Below are 26882 nucleotides of genomic sequence, written 5' to 3'. Positions count from 1 at the left end.
CCAAACAAGTGGCAGTGTTGGCACAACCAGCTGCAGTTGTATGGGCACAAGTGGCTCCTGTGCTGCTCCAGCTGAGCGCTGCGCCAAGAATGCACGGGCTGCCAGGAGGCAGTGCCAGCAGTGACTGCATTTCACTCAGTGCACCCTTTTCCCCCATAAACTCTTCAGAGTCCGTATGCAATCCTTGTTGTGGCTGCAGTGGCACCTCCTGCATCCACATGATAAATGGACATAGAGCCACCTGACGTCCCAGTGATGGGAAGAGACATTGCCCCATCCCCATCTCACCACAAATCCCCATTGCACTCTAATCCCGTGACAGGAGTAAACCAAGGTGATGTTTGGGTGAAGCTCAGGCTGGCAAGCAAGTCTAGCTGCTGGAGGGCACCCTGAGAAACAGCCACTATGTGGGGCAGCAGGGTCAGCCCTCTGCCCCCCAGCCTCTCCTCCACACCCCCTTTCTGTACAGACATCCTGCACAACCTCATTTCCCCAGGAGAGGTTACAGCACCACACTTCCTGAGCTGGTGGCTTTTAGTCTCAAGGGAGAAAACAAAGCACATGAAATTCAGGCAGACTTTTGGCTCTGCCTCCAGCAAGGTTGGGCACAGCAGCACTTCTGCATTCATCCTGAGCTGTTTCCAATCTGAAACTGTTAGAATCATAGAATCACAGAATATCCTAAATTGGAAGGGACCCACAAGGATTACTGAATCCAAGTCCTGGCTTCACACAGGACCATGCAAAAACTAAACCAAACTAAACCCTATGTCTGAGAGCATTGTTCAATCACTCCTGAATTCTGGCAGCTTGGGCCATGCTCACTGCCTTGGGAAGCCTGTTCCAGTGCCTGACTACCTTCTCAGTGAAGAATCTTTTCCTGATATACAATCTGAGCGTGTCACTGGTGTGGAAAAGTGTCTTGGCATTGTGCTGGAGGCACAAGCATTTATTGGCTCTATGTCCTTGTGGTGCCAGAATGTCTTGGAGAACAAGAGTGGGGAAAGAGACAGAAATATAAACAGTTCTGAGAATGAAAACAGGTAAAGACAACATTGAAAAAAAAAGAAAAAAAAAAGAAGGTAACTGACAGAAAGAAAAGTCTTTTCAACAGACGGAAAGAAGACAGATGGAGAGACAGTAGAGAAAGAGAAAAGAAAGAAAGAAATGTGGAGAAATGAAGGAGAGGTTGGGGGAAGGCTGCACAATAATTTGGCACCAGTTCCTTGCATTAGTTCCCTGAAAATTGTGCAAAGCGCGGGCAGAGAGCTGTGGATTACTGAAGTGTAGCACCACAATACCGTGGGTTGGCCACTAAATTACCATTCTGAGAGTCTCTTGGCTTAGCCTCACTGCTGCTGTGAAGAGAGCGACGTGCGCTGAAAAACAGACCTATGAGGAAGAGGGTTGAGACTAGAAATTCCATTATATTCTTGGCACTTTGACATTTTTCCTCCCCTTTTGTGAAATCTCAAGGGAGCGCTGCCTACTCTTGCAATAATAATAATAAAAAAAAATAGGTAGCATATGAGTTGGCATGGTAACTTCATCTACTAAGTAACTAACACGTAGGATTTGATTCTTGATCTAGAATAACAATGTCAACAGCCCCCAGGAAGGTGCTTACTTGTGACTGACTGCCTGTTCCAGACTGGATTTCATGCTTCTCTTACACTTGGTGGCCTTGGTGAGACTCACCACAGCGCAGGGACAGACCTGAGCCACTCTGACGCTGGAGTGCATGTTTGCTGGCTTCCTCCACTACACCTTTCAGGTCAGTGCAACTTGATCATGTCCAAGCACTGGTTTGCATTAATTACTGTTGTTGACTGGGTTTTCTGAAAGATCTGTAGAGAGGATCAAAGGTCTGAGGACCGAGCAGGCTGGTTTTGATGTAGCCATGCTGCAGCATCAGGCACACTTCATGCCTCCAAATGGGCTCAGTAAGTACTCTCCCACCTGGCAGGGCCCCACAGGATAGACCAACTGTGCCAAGGAAGCAGGGGCAGTACATGAGACAGAAGTGGAAGCTTGCTGTTATTACCATTTTCAGAATATGGGAAAAAAGAAAAAAAAACCAACAACAACATCCCTATACTTTATTTTGCCAGTGCTTTTGATTGAGGAGAAGCTGTATGGTTGGAATCCATGTATCTCCTTCATCCCTACTGCTGATCCAAGAGAAATGAGTGCACACAAACAAGGCTCCCATGAGGAGGGGGAACAGTGGGCCCACAGCCCAAACAACAATTAGACCTTTTCTATCTCTATTTATACATCCCCACAGATAAGTCTGCTGCTGAAGTTCTTAGGGTACATTGTCTATCTTGCTCCAAGAGCTGGACAGCTGCAGCCATCCTCATCAGGGTGCAGGGGAAAGAGACAGTCCAGGGGATTCTCTGGAGAAAACCTTTGCTCTTTATAGCATAGCTGCTCTAGGGAGTTGGCTTCTGTGCTCACTTCTTGTTTAAATTTCCTGCATTCCTCAGCCTGTCCTTTACACAGGCCCCACATAGTTCATTTTGGTCTCAATGAGCAGACACTGCCATACTGGTATAAAGACTATTTGGATCAGTATGGCTTGTTATAAAAAAGCATAAATGTGACTATAGAGGATTTGACTAGATCCATCTAGCCCAGTATCTTGTCCCTGAGAGCCATCATAAATGGATGTGCAAAGAAGAGAATAAGAAAGCAGATAGAGATTCTCCTTCACTCTCCAACTATTTTCAGCTCAGGTGCCTCCTGAGCTAAGCGAGGTCTGTAGTAAGTATCTAGCAACTCCCAGAAGATTGTTTTTTTTTCCAGGAACTTCTCCAGGTTCCTCTTGAATACATTCAAAACATGCAGCAAAGATCCCACATAGCCTCCTGCTATCTGAAGAACAACTTTCTTCTTCTTGTTTTGAAGCTGGATGCTACAGGCTTTATTCTCTGCACCTAATTACTGCACTGGGAGAGGCAGAGAATGCTTCCTGTACAGGAGGAAGCTGCTTCAAAAGGCAGCTTTTAATCACTGTGTGGCCTGGCAAGGGGATACCCTGATGTAGTGATAGTGTGTTTAATGGAGTACATACAGCTCAGCAGCTCTGTGGATATCAGCTCTCTGTGCTCTCTTTGAGATCCATCCTCTTGAGTTCATCCTCAACCGAAGAGAAGACAAAAAGTCCTTTTAAGCCTGATTTTGTCTACTTCTTCCAACACATCAGGTACTACAGTGGGATGTATCTTCCTGCACTCCTTACCTCTCTTGTAGCCTTACCTGCTGTTAACTTAGCTTCTTCTTGTAGTGGATACAGAGGTACCAGAGCTCTTTTTGTACCATGAGCTCCTAGCCAGCAGCCTTCAGGACCACACCGTGGCTCCCGGCTCCACTGAGACACTGGGGACCATACAGCTGAGCCTGCTGGTGATGCTCATCCATGAGAGCAATTCCAAACAAAATGGTCCCTCTCCTCCCTACAGGCAGCTTCTAAATGCCGACAGTGGCTGCTTTAAAGATTTTCGTATCACACAAAGTTATTTAAAATGGCTGAGTGATAACCTCCTCAAAGGAAGATTTATTAACATTTACATCCAGTCCTCAGTGGCACAATAAAAATATATTATACTTCAGGTACAAACTGCTTTGCCTAGGGGAATCCCAATAAAATCAATGATCCATTTTTTTTTCTTTAAAGCGAGCAAAAAGCTCCAAGGCCCTTTATTCCTTCACTGATCAGTGACTCAGAAATATTTTTCAGCACACATCTCTTCCCCATAGAGTTCCCTTTATCCTTGCTGCCTGTGCTGCAGAAACCAGCTACCAAAAGACACAAGCAGTGACTGCCTCAACTTTATTCTCATTTTATCTACTCTCTAAAGAAGGTCTGAGCCCAGCAGGATTTTCTGAGCACTGTTTCAGGGTTTCTAGATGAGCACTGTAAGCACAGGGTCAGACTCTGCTTGCAGCTTTGTATCCCTTTCAAAACCTCAGGGGTTTGGCTCCTCAGCAGAGCGAGATGTGCTGCCAGAAGGTGCTGCTGCCCAGCCATCACCCCACCGAGCAGCAGGGCAAGGGCCCAGCCCCACGGGGACGGGAAGTGATGAGCAACATGGCCTCCTCAAGAAAAACATGGGCTTGAAAAGGAAAGACAGAGAACACATACAGCGCTGCATTTATGAGGATCAGACAGCGAACCAAGACAAACTCAGGACCAGGCAAGCAATGGGACCTCTTTCAGCCACACATAAGCTGTGTTTGGTGCCTACGGACCAGCCAGCTGCATTCAAAACCATCAGGAGGAGAGCAAGGTTTCACAGCTCAGGGTGTGATCTATGACAGGGATTTTTGTTGTGAAACAGCCCTGCCAAGGGACCTCACACCTTACTCCTCAGCTGGGAACCCTTAGCCTCATTGCATGGGGCACCTGTGAAAGAGCACAGTGAAAATCTACCCTCAGCAAATGGCCGCACAGCACAGGGTTCCTGGAAGCCCTATTGTTTTTGGAAGGTGAGAAGCAATACAGAGCAAGTGAAATCCTTTCACAACTTTCTATTTGTGTCACTGAGAGATTCATAGGGTTATTGGTTTAAACTGATGTTAATGATAAGAAAATAATGCTGATGGTTGACAATTTCCAGGTGTGAGCTAACAAAACTACTTAAATAGGTGCCCAGATTACTTGCTTTCTTCTCAGCTGTGGGCAGTACTGTTAAGCCAAACTGACGAAGAGGTCTTTCTGAAGCCCTGAATTTGTGCTTTGTGTATGTGAGAGTGAGAAAAGTTGTGGGATCCCTTTGCTCCCTGGTGAGTGATGCACCTCTGTTGGAGCAGGGAAAGTTGAATGTATGAAGTACAAGTGTGCAAAGCTGCTTAAAAAATCATGAGTGAGAGGGCAGCTGGAGCAGAGTGCTTTGAGGTGAGAATATGACTACAGCCTGAGCTAGGACTGGAGCTGTGTGCAGTTCTGCTAATGTGATGTTCCAGCAGGACCCTCTCTGACTTGTGAAGCATCTTCCCTAAGGCAGCCTCAAGTTGGAAGAGGTCTGAAGTTATTAGGTGAGTCTACTGGAAGCTTGCCTTTACTCTTTAATCTTCTGGCTTTCTGAGAGCTTATGACTTTTGCACCCCATGGGGCTGGTACTGCTGGAACTGCAGTAGGTGAGGCATAGAAATGCTTCAAAGCCAGGCCTGAGCTGCATTCCCTAACTGGCAGGTTGCTGGAGATGAACTTGTGTGGTGTGATGGCTGCTCTGTTTGTTTGCTGCCCTGGTGGATCTCCTGGGCCTTTCATGTCAGACTATGGAAGGAGACCTTTGCCTTATGGAACTGGGTTTTGAGGCCTCCCTCCCCCTTTTGCTCTAGAGTCTCCAGCAATTATTTCTCTCTGTCATATATCTGTAGAAGCAACAGTAAAGATATTGGGAGAGCATTTGGCCCACATCAAATGCTCCATGTGCTTATTTTAGAGTGAGATCGTAGCTCTCAGAAAAAGAAAATAAAACCCAAGAACTTGTTCTGAAATTACCCTGGAATTTTCATGATTGCTGTCTATATGCTTGTTGTTGAGTTTTTCTAACAATAAGTATAAGAGTATCTTCTGTGCTGAAGCCAGTGTTTTGCCAGAGATGCTCAAAATGTTCTGTGAATGAGTGCAAGGAACTGATTTCCTGTCTGTTACAAACAGGAAAGGCTCCTTCAAATCCCAGAGCTATTAAGAGACAATAATTTTGGATTGTTATTGAAAAGCTTAAAGTCTGTGAACTATTACGTGAGGCTGTCTAGCAATGTTACTCTGTTAGCTTATGTAAGTCTTCAGTAGAAGGTGTTCTAAAACTTGTATCCCATTGTTTTCTAATGCTGTATCATGCAACACAAATCAAAGTGAAAACTTCATTTGAATACCGATTCGAATGCAGAAAGGTTCTCGTTCAAGATTACTCTTAATATGCTTTGATTTCTGTCTTTTTTTATCCTAAATTTTTATAAAATGAGGCCTTTCTGACTGTGGGTTAAGCAGCTGCATGAACAGTGGGACTCTTTTTGATGTAGCATTGCTAATAGCGAGTGCTGTGAGATGGAAAACAGGCCTGGGAAATGCCAAAGTCCAAAAATCTGGAATAAAGAGGCTATAGCAAGCCAGAAAACTCAAGCAGTATCCAAGGCCTTGCTCATACTCTGGGGATTGTGATATTTGAGGTCACTTTGATACTGATGCTCCTGGCAAGTTTCAGTCTACCCTCGTCATCCTGACATGTCTCACCTGCCAGGCACAAAAAGCAGAGCTTGTTTCTTCCAGCCAGCATGATAATAGACCAATGATTTTAATTTTCATGACCTGTTCCCTTTTCAAGTGACTGTTACTGTTGCTGTAAGGATCATACAAGGTTGGTTTTCATTTGGAGCTTGCTTATAACTGAGTTGATCTACAGATCCTGTTGTCCAGCTTTTTTTTTTTTTTAGGATATACCCAAGACAGTTTTCTCTTCTGTTGTTTGCACAGCTGTGGAGTACTTATGCACCTTAAGATCTCAGCAGTTTTCATTATGCCTTGCCATTTTACTCTGGACATCTGCTGCAGGCGCTCTCAATAAAAGCTATTTAATGACTGTTGGCTAGACTCCTTTTTTAAGATTCACCTATTACTAGTGCACTATTGCTGAAGAGCTGTAGCTTGGTCCTTGGGGTGCTGCGATTCTATGGGGGGTTGAGGAGGGGAAGTGCTATCCTCTAGTGTGCCATCAGATTTAGGAAAGTTCCTGCTGAAGTAAACCCATTAGAAATTCTCAAGGATTCTGTTTCTAGATGATATCTGAGGATGTGCTGATATTTTTTTTCTTCTGATTTTAAGATCCTTTGGCTACTAACTGGCTCAAACTAGCTTTTCTGCCTGCTGTGTAGCATTTGCTTTATCACCCAGGATATAAAAGTTATTAGATAAGTCCAGAATGTACTGACCATGCAGTCCAAACTTGGAACTGTAATAGCTGTGAAAAAGGCCAGAGATCAAAGTAATGGTTCTAGTTGAGGGAGGGAGAAACTTTTGGTTTTTATCCCTAGTAGTGGTACTGAGTGTTTGTTCATTCATAAATGGAGATAAAGCCTGGTGTCTGGATGATTTCTCTAGTTGCATAAACAGGTCTGTGAAATTCTGAGAGGCAGTGTAAGAGTTGAATACTCTATGATCATACCCTTTCTCACCATCACAAGATCATCAAATGTAATTATCAGGAGATTGGCTCAGAAATAGGAGAGGTTAATTTTTCCCACATCACTCAGAGCTGTAAATTGCTTTGCTAAAGGATGTTGGAGGTAATAAAACTTTGAGTAGATAGCCATGGAAAATTAATACCTAATGGCACTAATTAGATGCAAAGATGATCACGTAGCTCAAGAAGGCCTTGATCTGCACATGTTTGGGTAGTGAAGGAAAGTACACCTGGTGGGAAGAAAAAAATCACCATATGCCTGCTCCATTCCTGTGTTCTTTCCCTAAACATCTGCTGTTAGCTGCTATTGGAGCTAAGAAGTAGGGCTAGATGGACTTTCAGTGTGATCCGATTTGTTCTGGAGTTAGAGGGTATCTGTCATGGAAAATCTTCAGCTCTCCTGTCAAGAACTTTCCAAAAGCTAATAAAATTTGGGCACATAATAGTTGCTATTCTTCCATTTGTTTGAATGATGTGGAAAACATGGACAATGCAAGAATAGGACAAAACCCAAGCTGCACTGGAAGCCTGTTCTTGACAGAGTTGTGGGCTCTGTTTGGTACTGTTATACAAAAAGAATTGCCTTGGAACAGGCATCAGCGTGTTTCCATCCTGACTGTTGCAGTCATTTAAATTCCTCTAGTGAGGAAACTCAGAACATATTTTTCCTCATGCTTAGGAGTTGATGCCTTTCCTAGACTCAGCTGTGGGCACGTAACTCTGTTTTGAAGCTTTCTTTACAGAACTGCCAGAAGAAAATGGTAGGAATTTATCCCGGTGTGCTTCTCTGAATCTTTACTCCATTGGGAATTTCTTTGAAATCCTCTAAGGTGATTCTTGCTTGTGATGTATATCAAATTCTATCATTATGCTGATAAAGACAAGTTTCCTTTGAAGTGTCCTTTATTCAACATAATAAGTAAAAGGTCTATTTAATGCTTTCATTGTCCTTCACAGCTAGAGAGTATTTCATGTCAGTTTTGATTGAGTCATTGTAGTTGTAACTCGTTCACTTACAGGTCTCTGTGGTCTGGAAGAGGTCTTGCGTGCCCTTTTGTGCTTACTACTTCATGCTCCTGGGCAAACCTGTCAATAGTGTTCAGCTCTTCTCAACCTGATCTTTTGCAGGTTCAGTTTGAGTATTTTTCATCAATGGTTTTCTGCCCTAATTATCAATAATGAGGATATTCAGAGCAGCCTGTTTATTTTCAGGAGGACTTATCCTTTGGTATTTTGACATCGTTTTTGCCTTTTACCTCCTGTTTTCAGGAAATCGTAAAAAAAAAAAAAAAACAAAAAAACAAACAAAAACCAAAAAACTGCAGTATTTGTGTGTGTGTGGCATGTATTATCAAGAACTGGTTCTCATGTGGATAAGTGGGTTTGAGGGCTGCGTTCTAGTTTTCTTCCATATATTAGAAGGGTTTGCCTATTTTTTTATTTTTTCAATAAAATTACTTGGGTGGGGAGAGAAGCTTTTGTATTACTGGCAGCGTCGTCCAGATAGTCCTTGTGTGCTTATACAAGCTCTTCATAATTAAAAGAAACTTTACTCTGTAATATGAATATTTCACTTCTAATTTTTCTTGGGAGAAGAGGGGTAAGAATTATATTTTAAACATAGCAATTATTTTGGCAAAGCTTCCATCTTTATTTTTAATACATAGAACAATTCCTTGTGGTCCAGTGATGTTACTTATTTCATCCTTATCTATTTGTACTTGCACAGTTACTTTGACTGTGAATGGTTTAATATTATCACCTTTCTGTAATGATGTATCTGTGGACATGATAGAACCTTTTTCTATGTTTTTATTCATTGCACTCTCTTTTTTGGGGAGGAGGGGATGGGGGAGAGAGTTGTGTGGGGGTGTGGACTAGTACTGAATGGTTTTCAGCAGCATAATCTATGTCTGTATCTATTTCTGGTTTTCTTGCATGGTGTCAGTCTCCTCTTTTTCCAGCTACAGTGCCTCAGAGGTTCATCACTTTCTTGTTCTTCAGTTTAATACAGCTTATTCCTGGTTGTCTGTGCTTATGCTGTGCTCTCCATCTCTCCTGTTGCTCAAGCTGAAACTCCTTCTGGTGTTTCTACAGGTACATTCTGTAAGCTTGTCTGAATCTTTGTTTCCAATGGACCGGGTGATGGTCACCTACTGCCTAATCCTAATCAAACTGTCTTGGCTAGAAGTCAGGACCTTAAAGAGCAAATGTGAATCTAATGTTCCACGTTTCCTGACTTCTAGCCAAGATAGTTTGATTAGGATTAGGCAGTATGGGCACTTAATCAACATCTTTGTGTGAGAGCACTGCAAAAATTGTTAGTTTTTTTCTTATTGTTGTTGGCTTTCCTTTTTTACATTAGCAATTCATGTCTTGTCTACCCTGTTTGTTTTTTACTTCACTGGAGAATTAATATTATTATGACAGTGCAAGTAAAAGCTGACGAATTTCAAGTAGAATTGCTTTTCCTACAAAATGTTTTAAGCAGTCTGTATTTAGCTAACATTTATCTAACTCCACTCCTAACTAACAGTTGGAAGAGAAATCTTTGCAGTTCAACACCTCCTCCTCTCCCCCTTTCACTAGAAGCTGCAAAACCTCCTACTCTGTGTCTCTAGATCTTCTTAGAAGACCTCTGCCAAAACAAAACTTGATGATTCTTGTTTTTTATATAAGGAAAAAGCACAAAACAAAACACTTCCAGCATCTCATACACAAAGTATCAGAACAGGGCACAAGTCCAATTTGTCTCCCTTCCCATATTTCCTGCACATCTACTCTCACAGAGGCAACAAAAGCCATCTACTACATGCTCTACTCACCAACCTTGTAATGCCTCTCTGGCTGGAGAAACAGCAAGGCTATCTCCCATGTGATCCAGTTCTTCAAGGCAAGCACCAAAGCAGAGACTTTACCAAGCCCCTCAGCATTTGGCAGCAAACAAGATCCTGTCTTTGACAGCTTGGAATGAACTCTACCAGCTCATAGTGAAGGCTTGGGATCTCCTTAGTTATTTCTGTAGTCATTAACTGTTTGTCATGCAATTTATGGACACAAAGGCTTTTCTCCAAAGCAGAGTGTGGCTAGGCTTCTCAAGGCTTTGCCTAGGAAGTGATGAGCAGAAGGCATCTGCTCCAAGGTCACCAGCCAGCACTGGGAGAGACTGTGCCCAGGCTTTGGGAACTGAGCTTCTCACTACGCAGTTGGGTGAAGTCAGCACAAAGGAAATGGGAGGCTCCATGCCAAGGCTCTTGTCAAGCCCATAGGTGATGTCCAGTCTGGGACAACTGAACAAGCCCCTTGCAGGTAACTCCTGGCTGGTATGGGGTGACACCTGTTCCAGGGCCACAAAACACTCAGGCTAGAGCACTTCCTCTCTGAGTGACTATTCTCTGGAAATCATTTGTAACATGATTAGTGGGCATGGTGGTGACAGGTGATAGTTGGACTAGAAGCTCTCCATGGTCTTTTCCCACCTTTAGGATTCTAACTGGAGCATTGTCCTCTCCTATTTCATGCTTTCTGTAGCTTGCAAAGGAAGCCTTGACAGCTTGCAGATGTAGATGCTGGAAGAGTGGTAATGCATAAAGAAGGCACTGACTCTAGTGCTTCCTGGTGCTTGGATGGAAGAGATTAACTTGGTTCAGCTAAATATAGGCATCCTTACTCAGAAGCAAAAAGTGAGGCTGGGGTTTATTGTGTGGGAGGGAATTTCATGAATGCCAGTTCTTCTGGAAGCTGCTGAAGAGGCAGAGGGTGAGGTTGTGGTGGACAGTGTCAGGGCATGGGTGCCCACTGTGCTCATGGCTGGGAGTTCATGCAGTTCTCCAGTGCATAAGCAGGGAATGAGTGGAAGCAGTGAGATGGTTTTACCTGTGTTTGGTACCGGTGCCATCTGGTTGTTGTTTGCTGTACTCAGCCCTCAGGTGCCCAGGTTTCCTTCTTTGTCCTCCCTGCTTGAGGAAAAGGGGAGGATGGGGAAACTGGGCCTCACATGGCCTGGGATCATCTCACCTAATAGTAGGCACCTAAACAAGGTCTGAAAGGTAGGGTTGGGGCTGCCATGTACAGTTGATTATGGGAGGTCCCTTCAGGAGCAGCTCAGCCCCTCAGGGTGTTGAGAAGGTACAGGGCAGGTAGAGCACTGACTGGGGCACCCCACTGAGCACCTTACCCAAAGTGCTCCGAGTGGCCAAAGGAAAATGGCATTGCGCCGTTCACAGCTACACTGGAGCAGGATGCTCGGGGGAGGAGGTGATAAGTGCATGCCTGTATCAGTTCATTTGCCATTATGCTGCCCGTGCTGTACTGTGAACTGCATTGCCATTAACCTTTGTGCTATTAACTGCCTCTCATCCATCCTAATTACAAGTGGAAGTGATGGTGGGAGAAGAGAAGAGGGAAGCAATCCACGTAATGGTTCAGGAGCACAGAGCTGATTTGCACGAAATCCAATCTGAAACATGAGAGAGACTGCGATTCCTTTCTGAAAGAAAATAATGCATTTAAAGGCAGATGGAACTGGAAAGCACAAAGGAGCCATCCCCAAGCAGTCAGACAACTGGTTGTGGTGAGGATTTTCTTGCAGAGGTCCAAACAGTTGCCCTGCCAGAGGAGGGATACAGGGATACACGTTTGTCACAGAGCTGCCTGCTGGTTTTAGGGGGAATTCTGTCCTGGGATGCCAGAGAAGTTCCCTGATAAACTTCAGCAGCCTCAACTGGTGCTGGAGCATTTGCTAGGAAGGTGGTGTTTCACAAGAATATAAATGCCTTGTCAGATTTTGATCATAACTTTTTAATGGGTAACTCAGAGTTCCTTCTCCCTCCTGTACAGCAATGCAGTATGAAGACAGAAGGAGGGAGGGAAACTTCTGTTTGACTGTGTACTTATTCACCTGTTGACTTTCTCTTTCAAAAGCACATGTAAAACTCAAGCAGTAAATTTCAAACTAAAAATGCCGAATGGATGATTTTTTTTTTTTTTTGCAAATGCTGAAATAAAACTGTTTTGTTTTTTAAAGTACTTTTAGTCATCTGGAACTGTTGACTGAACTCAGTGTTTGTGTTTGGAGCAGCACGATATGTCAAACTTCCAACTCATTGAGTGTTGTTTTTCTGACCCTCTCTGACTAGCCTGCCCTGTACAAGAGGCTAATGGGGATGGTGAGCATTGCTGCCCCCAGGACAATGGGGAAAAGTGTGCAGCAAGGCTGGGCACTCAGCCAGCACCAGCGGCTGCTGCTTGGGATGACAGAAGAGGGAGAGCGAGTGCTGCAGTGGTTTGTGTTCATCACGTTGATCAGTGACCTCCAAGAGAGAGTGAGGACTGAGCCAGCTGAGCACTGTGCTTAGGTTAGCTGGGCTCCAAATAGGGCTCTGATGAAGTTCAGTGTTGACAGAGGCTAACTAATGGCTCTTCGGAAGATTAATTCAAAATGTTTATTTTTTATTGAGTTTCCCAATTAACTGTGACTGCCTGGGGAGCAAACAAGCTAGCAGATTGCTGTGGGTAGCTGACTGTCTGAGCAGGAGTGAAAAGGATGCAGAGAGTAGAGTGCTGGACAGCCAAGCAGATGTGGAAAATGTGGCTGAAAAAATGCTAGGCTGCAGGATTTATAATGGCTGGGGTCAAGTAGGTCTGTGATCTTTAGTCACTGACCAAAAGGGGTGATGAATACACTGAGTGCCTCAGTCACCTCTGAAAGGCAATGCAGGCAGTGCTGGCACTGGGTGGCTGAGAACAGCAGCAGCAGGCACAGCCCTGTGTGTTGAGCCTGGGCTGGTGGGAGCCTGGTGAAGTGCAGCAGTGAGTGGCAGAGCTTTTCTCTAGGGCTGCCAGAGCAAGAACAGAGGTATTAATTGGTCCTGGCCCTGTGGCACTGAGGAAGATGAGAAGCAGATGTGGCTCTTCTGCTGCCTGTCACAGCTAGAGCTTGTTGGAAGCCAGACCTGCCAGTGGGACACAGAGCCAGGTAGCAGAAGCTGATACTCCTGTGGCATCTTGGCATCCAATCTGATGTCCTTTCTACATTCTCAGTGGATGCCCTGATCAGATCCTGCATAGCTGAGATGCAAGAAGCAGGGCCACCCGACTGGGGGTGCAGGGAGGCAGTAGCTTCCATTTAGACAAATTTAAGCTGCCTTGGAAAACAGCACCACTGTTACTGTTATTGTCTGTTTTGCTTTTCCATGCCTGACAAAGCTAGGCTTTGTACTCAGTCACCATTCATAAGCAGAATTGCACCTGGGACATGAATTCTCAGTTTTTCCAATGAAGAAACAACTTCATGAATTCCTGACTGACTGCTAACTAACAGTTCACTCCAAGAGAGCAAGACTATAATAATGCTATTAAATAATGTTCTTTCAGTGTTTGCCTGCAGCTTTGAGCACAGCTTCATCACCATGCTTTCTGCAGAAGCTCCTCAAATGGATACCTGGAGGTAAATGAGGCAATCCCAGGCTGTGCATCATAGCAGGCTTCCCTCTGTGTTCACGTGTCTGCGGGCTTCAGTGAAGGCAGATGATATCTCTGAAGGTGCTGGGAGACTGTCCCATCTTTCTCCCTTGGAAGACAAGGGTTAAAAGGGGTCAGGAGTGCAAATCAGGACAGGCAGTACATGTGAATGCCAACCTGTTGTTATGTAGGCAGCAAATTAGAAAAAAATAACTATGTAATGAAGCTGAAAAGCAGGATTCCTAAAACTGTTGGATGGAAACAATCCTTCCCCGTACACTGGCTGCAAAAATCACTAGGTGGGCTCTGTGGTGCAAGGTCAGGGCAGGTAGGTGCTGCCACTCAGCCCTACCAGAGAGGACACGTTCAGGCTAGATTACCTTACGCGTTGTTTGAAACCATTGCTTTATTTTTATTCTATACCCTATACGATGCATGACTAATGCTGAAGGTTTGCATATAAAGCTGGTCACAGTGATCTCAGTTGCTCTAGTCCAGCTATTGGCCAGGGACTGATGCTTCCACTGCAGCTCAGACTGCAATAGCCATCTCCTGATAATCCTGTGGCCCTGCTGGAGCAGGAACTGGTGCCAGGTTGGGGACTTGGTGCTACAGGTGCACAGCTGGGGTTACCTTGTCCTCACAAGCACCGTAGTGTTTGGATCTATTTTTTTTTTTTTGTTTTTCTTTAGTCTCCTGACACTACACCATCCTTTGTACTTAATGTGATTGGACTTTTACAGCATGCATAGCTGATGTGGAACAAAGCCTCTGTATGGCTTGTTCACAGGCAAAGCTGGTTCAAATAATTTGAGGTAAATCAGGCTTGTGAAATTCAAGGTTTCATTTTAAAAAAGAAGGAAAAAATGAGTGAGTTTGCAAACAATGTAGCTAGCTTTAAAAAGACTTGAGGGTTTTTTGGTCTTCAAAATAGCACAACCAGATGGTAATAGACTATTTTTGAACTTCTGTTACATAATTTTGCAAAATGTTTTTCTTCCCTCTGTGATTTGGAAATATCTGTAATTCAGCCTATGCTGCTGCTGTATATGGGGGACTCCTGATACAAAGGCACTCACAGTATGCAGTGCCAGGAGTTGAGGTGGCTCCAGTATGGGATGTGTCCTCAATTCAGTACAGTTCCTGAGGAGCAAGAACACAGTGGATACTTAGCAGGGCCCATGGGTGGTCCCAGGCACAGCAAGCAATGAGCCAGTTCTATGTGAGGTATGATGTGGTTCCCAGGAGAGGTGGTCACAGCCAGGAGGGAGTTTCGGTGTCTGGGAAGAGGGTGTATGGCCCATCTAAGATGTCCTAGGAGAACTGCAGCACCGAGGAGAAGAGGCACCTCTAATTGAGAAGAGTCCTGCAGGATCTAATGCAAAGGGACAAAAATGCTGCTTTCAGGGAAAGGAGTGAAGTTGCTTGTTGTCCTCTACACCAGAACATGGTGTTATTTGGAAGAAAAGTCTTACGTGACCATTGCCATCACTTTAATGCTGAAAGAGAGAGTTGTTCTTTCTGTACTCCTAAGTGACATCACTGTACAGCTCCATCTGAAGCAAGGCTTTAGAAAGGGCATAAGTGTTTGCTAGCAAGACAGAAATCATTCTTCTCTGGAAACAGTAAAAATAGCTTTTATTTTTTTCTTCAAGAGAACTTAGGCTTTATGAAAGAGATCAGTGTTAGATTTTTTTTTTTCTTGTTTCAAACTTTAGCGTCACTAGAACTGAGAAGCCATTTCAGACGAGGATGGTTTTCCTCTTTTCCAGTCTGTTTTTAGCACACAGCTGCAGCTGGTGTGGTCTGCATCCCTGCCTCCTGGGGCAGTGGGTTACCAGCTTGGTTTCTCCAATCTGAAGACACTTGTGGAACTGCAGAGGAAGGGAAAACTGCCAGCACACCAGTTAGAGGATGCATTCTAAAATACTGGATTTTGTTTTAATGTAAAAACATCAGGTTATGCCTATCCTTCTACTCCATACAATTGACAACAACTCATGAGAATTCAAATCAAATGTCTGCTTTTCCTTCTTCCTTGGAATATTCTCCTTTGGACCAGGTCATATGCGTGCATTTGTCATGGGTTCCCAGTTGTACTGTACATTCATCATATAGGACAGAAAATAGCTCATAGAACTATGCCAAGCTGAAATAATGCCAATAGACAATTTTCCACCAGAAAAGTGGAATTTTTGTCAGGAATACTTTTTTTAAATGTCATTATTTTAATAGTCTGTCTAATGTCACTGGAATGGAATTGCTGAGGAAGCATAACAGTTCAGAAAACCTTACCCTCAAATTTCATTTTTATCAGAATGTATGCCCTAAAATTATTTCTTAAAAATTGCTCAAATTTCTGAGTGAAATGTGATCCATTCTTGAGATTTTTAAGGACATTTGTTACAAAGCAGAGGTTTGGTTTTCTGTTCAGTGCTGATGATCTCTGTTCCGTAAATGGCCCAATTTTGACCTCCTCATTCCATCACCCAGCCATGTGCCATGAGGGGATGCTCCTGCAGTTATTTGCAGCAAAGGAAAAGACAGATTGCTTTTTTTTTTTCCTCAAGTGGCCCAAAATAAATGTATCCTTAAGTGAATATTTCTGCAGTATCGCTCAAGTGAAGGGGAAAGATTCATGACTCAAGCTGGTCCACACACTTCAAAAGAATAACAAAAAATGATTTTTGCAGGTTGCTCAGATTCTGATTTCCTAAAATATTTGATTTGGGATCAAATCTGGAAAAAAAAACAACACAGGTATTTGCGCTCTGGAGTGGTGTGTTGGCTCAGACCAGTGGAAAGAGACAATTCACAAAGCCACAAATGTCTCACTGTTCAAATCTCCCCTAAGATGTCTCTGCTGTTACCCACACTTAATGGTAACTTTAGCCCTCAACTCGCATCATGTGTAGATCTGTTTTGGGTCCCTCTAGGCTTTGTGCTTTCTCAGCACATGCAGGCCTATGGAGTCTGTACAAATTGGTCTGCTTTCATGTCTGAATGTTGAGCACCTTGTGAGAGCCGAGTGTGTGATACAGTAGCAGTGCAGCTGTGAAAACCTCATCTGGATTTCTAGGTCTGTCTTTCCTCCCACCTCTTTCTGTGAAGCAGATGAATCAATATGGTTTGCTGTTTTTCCTTGCTCATTTGAAGCTGAGGAGAGAGCATGGTTGCATCTCCTCCTAGCACTGACTGCAAGCATTTCACCCCTCCATTGCTTTCAGGCTGGGAGTTCCTCCTGCTTCATTTTTATGCCACAAGTAGACCAAAGCCTTAAACCAAAATAACAGGGCTTATGATTACAGCAGAAAATTTAGAAGCAAAGGTAAAAAAAAAAAAAAAAAAAAAAACCCTATCTCTACATCCCATCCAGAAGCTGTTTGTGGCTTCAGGAAACCATGCCTGCCCTGCAGCTCTGCCTCCATCTCTGTTAAATGAGCCCAAAGGCTGGATTATTTGTGAACACTCCTGATGCTCATGGCTTGAGAAACCAGATTGTCTTGAATTTTGGCTATGCTTGGCCAATAGAGTCAACAGAAGACTCTAAATCAGTGCTGCTCGTGCCCAGTGCCTAACATGCTGTGTCCCAGCCTTGAAAATGGCTCCTGTGTGGTGCCTCTTCTTTGCCTATATGTTTCGGGGACTTGTTACTGCTGGTTGAGAAACAAGCAATGAGAACACAGGGATCTAAAATAATGTGGAAGGACCATGGCTGCTTGCTCATTCTTCCCTCCCTGGTCCCATTGCCTGTTCCATCACTCAGATACCCCTGGGCAGTGACAAGTGACCTGTGCTGGACTTGTGGCTGTGAACTGGGGATGGACCTCCTCCAACAAATACATACAATTTTGGGCTTCTCTCAGGAGATAACTTTTCTATTTTTGTCAGGATGAGGTTCTTTTTTTCTTGGTTGTATTTAAAGCTCTAAGTGACAAAACAGGGACATGGTTTAATGCACGTGGTAGAGATGGGTTGTCAGTTGGACTAGATGACCTCAGTGGTCCTTTTTAACCTTAATGATTCTGTGATTCTAAATCTGCTAATTTTCCAGCTGTGAGAGGCAACTACCTCCAATCTGGTGGGAAGAGTATGTGGCAGCAGCAGATAATATCATTTTCTGTAAAGTCAGCAGTAAAACAGCAAGAAACCAAACTCCATTTTGAAGGTAATGACTAAGCAAGGGCTTAAACTTAATCTGTCCATTTGCTTTCACCACCAAAATGCAGGTGTCTGTACTGCAATCAGTCAGTTCTTCATGGAGAACAGGTCAGAAGTATTGAAGATCTGCAGCCTTGTGTTGACAGGAATATACTTTAAACCCTGCTCACTTTCTTTCCTGGATGAGAAGAAATGCTATCTTTAGTTTCCTACGTTCCCAGCTTGACTCTTGGAGCAACTATTTGGAAAATCAGCAGGGCACAGGGGACAGCTATGATCGATCTCAAAGGTCCAAGGGTTGCCGGGTCTTTATTAGAGGAAGAAGTGAGTTCTGATAATACTCACGTTTATGCTGTTGTCTGATCTTTCATTGCTCCCCCAGCAGCACCTCCCACCCTGTCTGAGTTTAGTGGCCTGGAAAGGAGTGTGTGTAAAGGTGAGGTCAAGTTAATAGGTGCTAAAAGAAAAAGCAAGGGCAGGCTTGCACCCAGGAGAGGGAAAATTGGCTTTATTGTCGAAAGAAGAAAAGAAAATCAGAGGGCTTTTTAAAATGTCAGGAGTGGTGTGTTGCTGTGTGCTCTATGCTGATTGAGTACAGTTTGGGGGAGGTTTGCCTTAAATATACCTTCCATACCAATAGACAGAAACATGTTTTTTTTTTAGCGAAGTTTAAGCATCAGCTGTAATAGTCTTTGGATAAAAAGGCAGTCATTATTTCTTCGAACACACTCTCCAGTGCCGAGCAAACGTTCCGTGTGGCAGGATGGTGGCTTTAAAAATAGCTGTTCGCTCCAGAGCCTCCCAGAGTGGCTGGGAGGGAAATGAGATGTTGGGCTGGGAGCTGTCATTGATGTGGTCAAAGAGCTGCAGCAGGCAAACCCTCGTTTCACTGAAGCCAGTGGAAATACGAGGCAGAGGGAAAAGCGCTGCAGAGAGAGGAAGTTTGGGCGTCTTTGGGAAGCTCTCTGAGTCTTTTGGGAGCTATTTTTAAAAGTCATAATTTGCTGAGCTGTTAGAGAAAACTGACACCCACCATCAAAATCTCAGAAAACTCGGCTGAAATGGGCAGTGACAGCAAGTTATTTCGGGTGATGTGGCTGTGCCACTTCTTAAGGTACTTGTGCAGCCTATTCTTAAATGTCCAGAGGCAGATACCCATGTGTCCCAGCTTAGGGCCCCTGTGCTTTGCTATTCCCACTGGTTTTTTTTCTCTTTTTTTTTTTTTTTTTTTGTATTTCCCTTTCTGTAATTGAAGGATTTTTTTTTTTGTCTACCCACAGTAAAAATGGGGAAAATATATTCCTCTTTTCTTGATAATGTTCTTTAAATTTATACTAAGCAGAACAGACCTAGTTCTTCTGCATGCCTGTCCCTTCCTACATGTGGGACTTGAATTTGTACATACTGTATTTCATCCTACCTTTTTTTTTTTTTTTTCAGGATATATCTCTGCTTTTTTGAGACTACTTTATATTCAGTGATGGTCCATCCTGGAGCAGCCTACCCATGCTAATGCTATTTGTGAATATCATAAACATTTTTTCTATTCCATTTATGAAATTGCTGAGGAAGATACTGAAGGGTGAAGAACCCTGCAAGGTTCTGCAGAGTAAATACTTCTAGTCTTACTGTGAGAAAGTGCCACAAGGTGAGTACACAATGTGCCAGTGTACTTCCAAAAGGTGAGACAGGGAATATACCCAGCTGCCCCACTCCTCTCATGCTGGCAGCTCTCACACAGGCACAGCAGCAGCTCAGCCCTTTCCTGGGCACAGTGCTCCAGTGTGATTTTGTTCTTCAGGCTTCGCTTAACACATACATTTTCAAATGGGAATGTTTTTCTGTGACAAGAAAGGAGGAAGTCATGGGAAGTTTAATTTTTGGCAAAACAGCAATTTCATTTGGAATTTCAGGAAACATGAAAATATTGTTGTTTTTTTTTTTTAACCTCCAGTTGTTGATTTTCAAAATTAGAATTTTTTCTTTCACTTAGATTTTTCCTTTCCTCTTCTTTCATAACCTCCCCTCAACTTTTCCCTCATCTGCTTGCCAGGGATATTACGATATTTAGATATTACTTCCAAATCTTCCATTTTCCATTGTCTAACCTTTGAAAACTTTGATTTGGAGAAGATCGTGGATAGAATTAAAAAATAATAATAATAAAAGCCAACAACTGTGAAACCAAAATGCTGAATTTACTGGGATGTATGTGCAGCCATGCTTGTGCAGGGACATGTAGGAGAGTACTGGTTAGGAAAAAAAAAAAAGTCACTTGGTGGCCAAGAGGAAGGAACAGGAAAGTAAGGAAAAAACAAAAGCTTCTGTGGTTTGTAGAAAACACCCAGTAAAAGGTGGGGAAGAGGAGCTGACCTATTGCTCTGACCTAGCAATACATACTCTATTACACATCTCTATAGGACTAAATACATCATTTTCATGCCACTAAGACTTCTTAATGGCCAAACCACGGTATAAAAGCCCCTCTTAAGCCTTTTTACCCGTATTTTAAGAGCAGTGAGTTTGCTAATCTCAGCCCGCCCCAATAAGCCTGCTCCCTGCCAAAGGTGATGATTTAAGACCATCTTTTCAGCAACCCTACAGAAATAGGCTGCTCACTTCTTGTTTGACAGCATGATGGCATCCATAGGTAGCACTGTGTCACAAGTGCTAGTTTCCCACATGGCTGTGTGTGCAACCAACATCTCAGCAATGAGTACTCACTGTGCAAGTTGAGCTGCAAGGTTTTCTGTAGGGGGTTGCAGGGTTTTGGGGCTCTCATCATCACCTCAAATGTTAAACTTTGTGAAGTCCCAGTTTGCACCACTGTCTTTATGCTGGGACGAATTGCACTGCATTCTGCATTAGTGAGAACAGTGTTTCTAAGGAATGTTTTTCCATATTCCTATGCTCTCTACTCTCCTACGTGCTCAGAGGTTTATATGGGATATTTTTTATTCTTTTTTCCTTCCTTTCTTTCTCCATAGATGATGTTTTTCATTAGAAATATTTTCTGGATAAAAATGTAGGATAGATGTGAGCTGAGAAGCTACAGCCCAAGCTTCTTGAAATCTGTTCTGGTTTGGATTGAGTCTTGCCTCTTAAAAAGAAAACAAAGGCAGTCCTATCTTCCCTGTAGATGGAAATGCTTTCCTGGTTCTGCAAAACTGGAAGTGAGGAGGCAGCTTCTTTCATGCGGGGGTGAGGACAGAAGAGGGAAGAGAACATCACATGGATTTTATGCTCTGACTTACTGGCAGCATCTTTGAAGACACCTTTTTGCTCGGATGGGAGCAAAAAAAATAAATATGGTAGCTTTTCTCTTCAAGCCCTGTGAACGCTGAAACGCAGAGCTGCTGGTTTGGGTGCACAAAGGCTGAGTCAGGCCGTGGTCTCAGATGTTGGTCCCAGCTGAGCTCTGCTGGTAGAACCTGTGGTCCATCATCCTTAGCTTTGATCCGGAGTTCTCACTGATAGGTGTTCCCTAAGAAGTTTTCAGTTTTACTTCTCAAACAAGAATTGCCCTAATGTTGATTAACTCTGAACCCTAGGTGGTAGGTCCTGGAGAACTCTTCAGTGCTCTTGCACAGAACTCTGCTGTGTATTGGTAGCACAAGAGTAAATGGATCCAGGGTGCCCCAGCACTGTCCTACTAGATTTTGCGATGTGTGAGGTTCTCTGAGCATCACAACACAGTATTTATGCATTTTATGTGCTTATTTCTGCTTTCATCTTTTGCCTCTTCCACAGTACCAAATAAATTAATCAGGGAAAGCTTATTGCACCAAAGCTATTGCAATTCACTGCAAAAAATGTTGTACAAGAAGACAGAAGATACTTGATTCTACTTGGCCAAATCTTGCTGTTATTACACTGGTGTAAATCACCATCCAGTCACTGGTCTTTGAGAGGCTTTATGCCACTAGAAAAGACTGCCTTGCTAAAGTATGTGCCTATCCTGGATTCATTTGTCTTCTGACTTAACCAAGTAACTCATACTTCAGCAGTCTCTCAGAAATCCTTAGGCTGTGGCTGAGAGGGGCTGCTAATTTTGCTTGACCCCAGCAGACAGATCACGTCTAAACCTTCTGGATTTCTTCCCATGTTTCCTCTCTATAAAATGCATATTTAGCCATGCTAGGATTTAATCTCCTGCCTAGATATGTTGCTTTGTTTTGCTGTCCTATTTTTTTTTTCTGTATTTTGAATGGTTCTCTAAGAACATTCTGCTGTTGTCCAGCCTGATGAAATGTATAGCTGGAAAAACTTTATGAAAACGGAAGAGGTAAGGTAAGTCTGTCTCTGTCAATATTAAGTAAAATTACTTTAATGCATCTCTATGCTATTTTATTTCTGCATATAGTTTTTCCTTTCTTCAGAATCTGTCCTAAAGACTATTCTTAATTTTAATATTTTTTTTTTCCTGTCATGTATGTGCTACGTTTGTTCTTGCATCATCATGTGCAACTGCCCTGGCTTCCTTGATGATCCTTGCTACCAGAACCATGACTTCATGTGTTCCAATTGAGATCATTTGTTCTCTGCACTCTCCTCTCTCTGCACTTGCTGGCTCTGAGACAACATCTTAAACCTTTACTTTATGCATAATGCTCTTTCTGCTGTCTTTATTCGCTGTCCAGCTTGCTTTCTCTGTTATCTGTAGAGCCAATTTCTCACTCAAGCAAAGTGTTTACTTGGTTTTGGGGAGACACCTCAGTTGCCTTTAATCTCTGCCATGTTCTTACCACATAACAGAACCTCTCTGTTCTTATTCTGCTTTCATTTATATAACTGAACAACCTCTGTGTTATTATTTCCTGTGCAAAGTTTAACTCAGCCTGATTCTTGGCAGTCCTTGTTGGTTTCTGAGCCATGATAGTCAGGAATATCATCACCAGCTGCACTTATTTTCCAGGCTGTTCCTGGGGCAGTAAAGACTCCCATAGTGATATGATTCTTCCAGCACGTCTCTGCCCAGTATCACTGCAGCAGTGTTTGTTCCTGACCAGGTGAAACTACAGTAGGATCCCAGCAAAGTCCCACTAGACTGTTGTTCCCCCCAAAATAATATGACTCGACAGTGCTCAATCTGTTTTTTGTATTCTGCCAAATTATTTCTCTACAACCTGTCACGGTGTGTGCAGAAGCTGTAGCTTTGTCTACTGTAGCTTCACTGTGGCCTCTCTGGGATAGAATCCTTTCTTCAGTGTTTGTGTTGCAGTCGGAGCTACCGCTTCTTCACATCCCACAGTAGGGGAATCTTAACTCTGTGTTGTTTCTATCAAGAGATGTTTCTACCAAAACTGTCTTCCAGGTGCAGCTATCACTGGCACGCCGATTGCAGTGCCTCATATGCCAAATCTCCTCCAGTGAGACTTGCTTCAGGGAGCCTACTCCTCTTGGTATGGGCTATTGTTTTGGGAGTATTTCTCTTTTCTTGTTGAATGAAGGTCTGTTCCTCATTTCTCAGCCTTGTGTAGCTGGAGATTCTGGGTAGGCGCTTGTATGGTAATTACACAAGACAGTGTTGACTGAATAACCTAAGGCATGGCGAGGTAGGTGACTGCAGGTGCCTCTATCACCTGCTACTAATTGGCACACCTGTTGCACAGACCTGTCATACCACAGGATGTAACAGTAACAAATGAAATAATGGTAATTGCAATCTTCCTTCAAGCTATCATTCAATTTACATTTTAATTAATTTTATAAGTCTCGTAGTTGTGAAATATTGAAGCAATTAAAGGTATGAAGGAAGGAACATGTCAGTGTCAGTTAAGGATAGTGAGTTAAAGAGGAGAATTTGGTTCAAGACAAAATTGATACAAACAACAGTGCTTCGCGATTTCTAATTCTGGCATGGGACATTTTCTAAGCTCTTTGAAAACCTGAACAAAATAAGCCACAGTCCTAGAGTCTTAGGCATTTTGCGAGACAACTACTTTGCTTAGTTTTCAAAGAGAAAAACTGAAGCAGAAGCAGTTGAGAAACATCAGTTTATCTGCAGCAGAGTTGGGAATTAAGTCCTGACCTGTTGAGCAATGCAGGCAGGTATCTTCCTTACAAGAGCATTCTTCTTACCAGCACGCAAAAAGTAATTATATAATACTTGTGTGTTTTTGTGAATGTGGTCATGCTATTATTACATAGGTCTCATAATCTGCCCTTTGGCTACCAACTATTTGGAGTACTCAGAGAAGGGCTGTTACTAAAGAGAGCATTGCTAATTCTTGTGATTATCTTATTTACTTTTATTTTAAATCCCTGTTCCTACATGTTGAAGCTTTACTTCTTAAGCAAAATCTTCTAGCTTTCACAGGTGTGTAAAACATTTGAACACTGCTCCTAGCACCACAGAAACCAGAACATTAAACTCAAAAGAACCTAAATATGTTTTTGAATAGTGTCAAACATATCACCGTTCTGTTTTTTAAGCCACCTCAGCAATTCTGTAGGATAGATTTGGGACTTTCAGAGCTACTGTGCATCAGATGGCAGTGGACCTAGAAGCACAGAGCAGCTCTAAGCAGTGATAGTCATGCCAGCAGTGCTTTGTCTGCAGAAAGTGGCCAGGGTTTTTCACCACCAGTAGGCATTGGGCTTGATCTGTGCTGAGATGTGGCAAAGATGTGACATCATGATTCTGTGATTCCGAGATTAAGTTCGGAAAAGATGAGTAATATCACCAAGTCCAACTGTGAATCCATTCCCATTAAGCCAAGCTCCTTAGTGTCACATCTCCATGTTTTTGAACACCTCAGTCACTGCTTTCAACAGGCAGCTCTCTGCTCCTATGTGTGTTCTTATAAAACCTATAAGGAATGATATGGGGCAGAAAGCTTTCACTTCACTTGATCTGGGCAGCTGTGCCCTGGCTGGCAAGTGATGGAGAGAACTACTCCTCACATAGATTTGGTCTCAGTGCAGGGAGGTGCTGAGCAAACCCAGGGAGGAAAATGCTCTTTCGAGGGCAGAATTGCCATGAGCAGATTGATTTGTAAACATCATTTACTTTTATTCTGTCTTAATTTGATTCTTATTTACACCAATGCATTCTTTGCTGTTAACAAAATGCAGCTCTTGAATTTTACATGGCTTTACATAGCAGATACTGGCTGTGAAAGGATGGGAACTGACCTGAGTTTTCTGCAGGGTTTTGGGCTCTGTTCCATAGTTGAAAAACAAGAACCATGATGGCTGCCACTGCACTGGGGACCAGCATGGCACCAGCTGGTGGTGGGGCTGGTGGTGGGGCGGCCAGAGAGACATCTATCTTTGTTCTGGAGGGAAGAGGCCTTGTGGAAAACAGAGGAGAGGTGGGATGAAAATTGAGCAGGGAGTACGTTCTGCAGGCCAAGCTTGCCGCAGCTGCCAATGTCATCAACTGCAGGCCCACGGTGCGGCGGGAGCCACCCTTTCCAAACACGGCAGAGGACATTGGATGCTCTCCCAGAAACAGAGCTGCAAACCCACCCAGAAAGCTCACGGCACAGGCAAAGAGAAATATTATTCTCCCATAAAAAAAAAAAAAAAAAAAAAAAAAAAAAGAAAAAAAAGAAAAAAGGTGATAAGATATCCAGAAAACATCTCCTCCCAGTGCCTGCTCTGAGGAGGGAGAGTGAGGCTGGAGTGAGCACACATCCCAGGCTCTGAGCACCGTGAGAACACTTGCTCGGTTCTGATGCTGTACATTAGCAAAATGGGAGAGTGGTGTGATGAGGAGCAGATAGAATTAATAAACGCTCTTTTCATGTTGAAATTGTACTTCTGCTCCGTACGTTGAGCAGTGAAAGAGAACAGCTGTGTCAATAGCCCATTATGAGTTAGGGGGAAGAGTGTTGTTTAAACCTACGTTGGCTCATAGAAAAAGTTTAAAGGTTTTATTTAAAGCAGTGCATGGCTCCGGCATCAAAGGAGTGGGGAGCTGCAGATGTGCTTAGAGCATCCTCTGAGCACCATGAACTCAGAGCAGCGGAAGAGTCCTGAGAGGTGAGAAAAAGTGCTGGCCATTCTCAGAGCCCCAGTGCCAGCGAAGATTTTCTGTCTGGGATGTGATATGGAATACAAAATTTGCTGACTTATTCTGCTGATAGAGTGCTGATTTGGGGAAGCGGAGCAGAATAAGGTAGATGTAGCTGAAAGAGTCAAAAACAATATATTTGGAAACTTTAAGCTTGAGGATTTCCCTTGTAGTGGCTAGGAGATCCTTGGGTCATTTGTACTCAGCAGAGGAGAAGAGTGGTTCACCACCCCTTTGAGACTGCAGCCTGCAGAAGGGACTGCCATTTGTTCCATGCTGGGGAAACATCTAAGTGGAGTCTTTGCTAAGGGCTCCTCCAGGGTGCTGGAGCACCACTGCTGCTCCTTTTACCCATTTTTCCCTTGAATGCTAACCTTTTCAGTAGCACATCCTTGTTTATTTACTCCTTCCACAATCCCATGTGAATATGAATGTGTCACCTTAGAGTTTGTGTTTGTTTATCCAATGCTCTCCTTAGGAGATGAAGCCTTAGATATATTTGTATAGGGAAAATGCTGAAGCTTTGCATTTTAGGTAAGTTGCCAGCTGATGCAGAAAGTTTTATTCTGAAAGCTAGAGATGCCCAGTTGAAAAATGGCATCTCTCTATCACTGAAATGAATGTTTGTCCATGTAATGCCCTCAGTAATTACTCCGAAGGGAAAATATTTCTGTTTATTCATTTGTCTTGTATATCTCTTAAGACCCCTGATGTCACAGGTTTTGCAGATTGTTTTCTTTGTATCCTGTGTGGTGAGCCCTTTTCCCTTCATTTTAAACATCTCTATGCAGGTGAGATTGATTGCTCTCTATGAGTGTCTCTCTCCATTGATTACAAAGGAAACAGCTCAGAGTATGCAAACTGCTGAAGTTCATGTGGCCAGAAGTGTTCAGCAGTCTGGATTTTTCCTACATGTTGCACTGCAGAAGTGCCTGCTTGCCCTCTTTGGGGTCCTCTATATCAGCTTGCCAAGGCTTTAACTATATCTAAATCACTGATGTCACCAAATTCATTAAAGGAAGATTGATTGTTTCAATTCTTGTGTATGT

At 43.3% G+C, this 26882-nt stretch overlaps 1 long non-coding RNA gene across 2 annotated transcripts in view; it reads left to right on the top strand.

Moving 5' to 3' along the window:
• Positions 1-26882, top strand: part of LOC109367889 (uncharacterized) — a 71629-nt gene that overhangs the window by 24112 nt on the left and 20635 nt on the right. Inside the window, exon 3 of one of the 2 annotated variants that reach the window (XR_014883763.1) lies at positions 1592-1774. The exons of the other annotated variant lie outside the window; for it this stretch is intronic. This is a non-coding gene — a long non-coding RNA (uncharacterized LOC109367889). The remainder of the gene's footprint in view (positions 1-1591; positions 1775-26882) is intronic. 2 annotated transcript variants of the gene reach the window in all.

This window comes from Meleagris gallopavo, chromosome 5, assembly GCF_905368555.1.
Source record: "Meleagris gallopavo chromosome 5, MGAL_WU_HG_1.1, whole genome shotgun sequence".
Classification (NCBI taxonomy): domain Eukaryota; kingdom Metazoa; phylum Chordata; class Aves; order Galliformes; family Phasianidae; genus Meleagris; species Meleagris gallopavo.
This window is presented reverse-complemented; position numbering and strand designations above follow the sequence as displayed.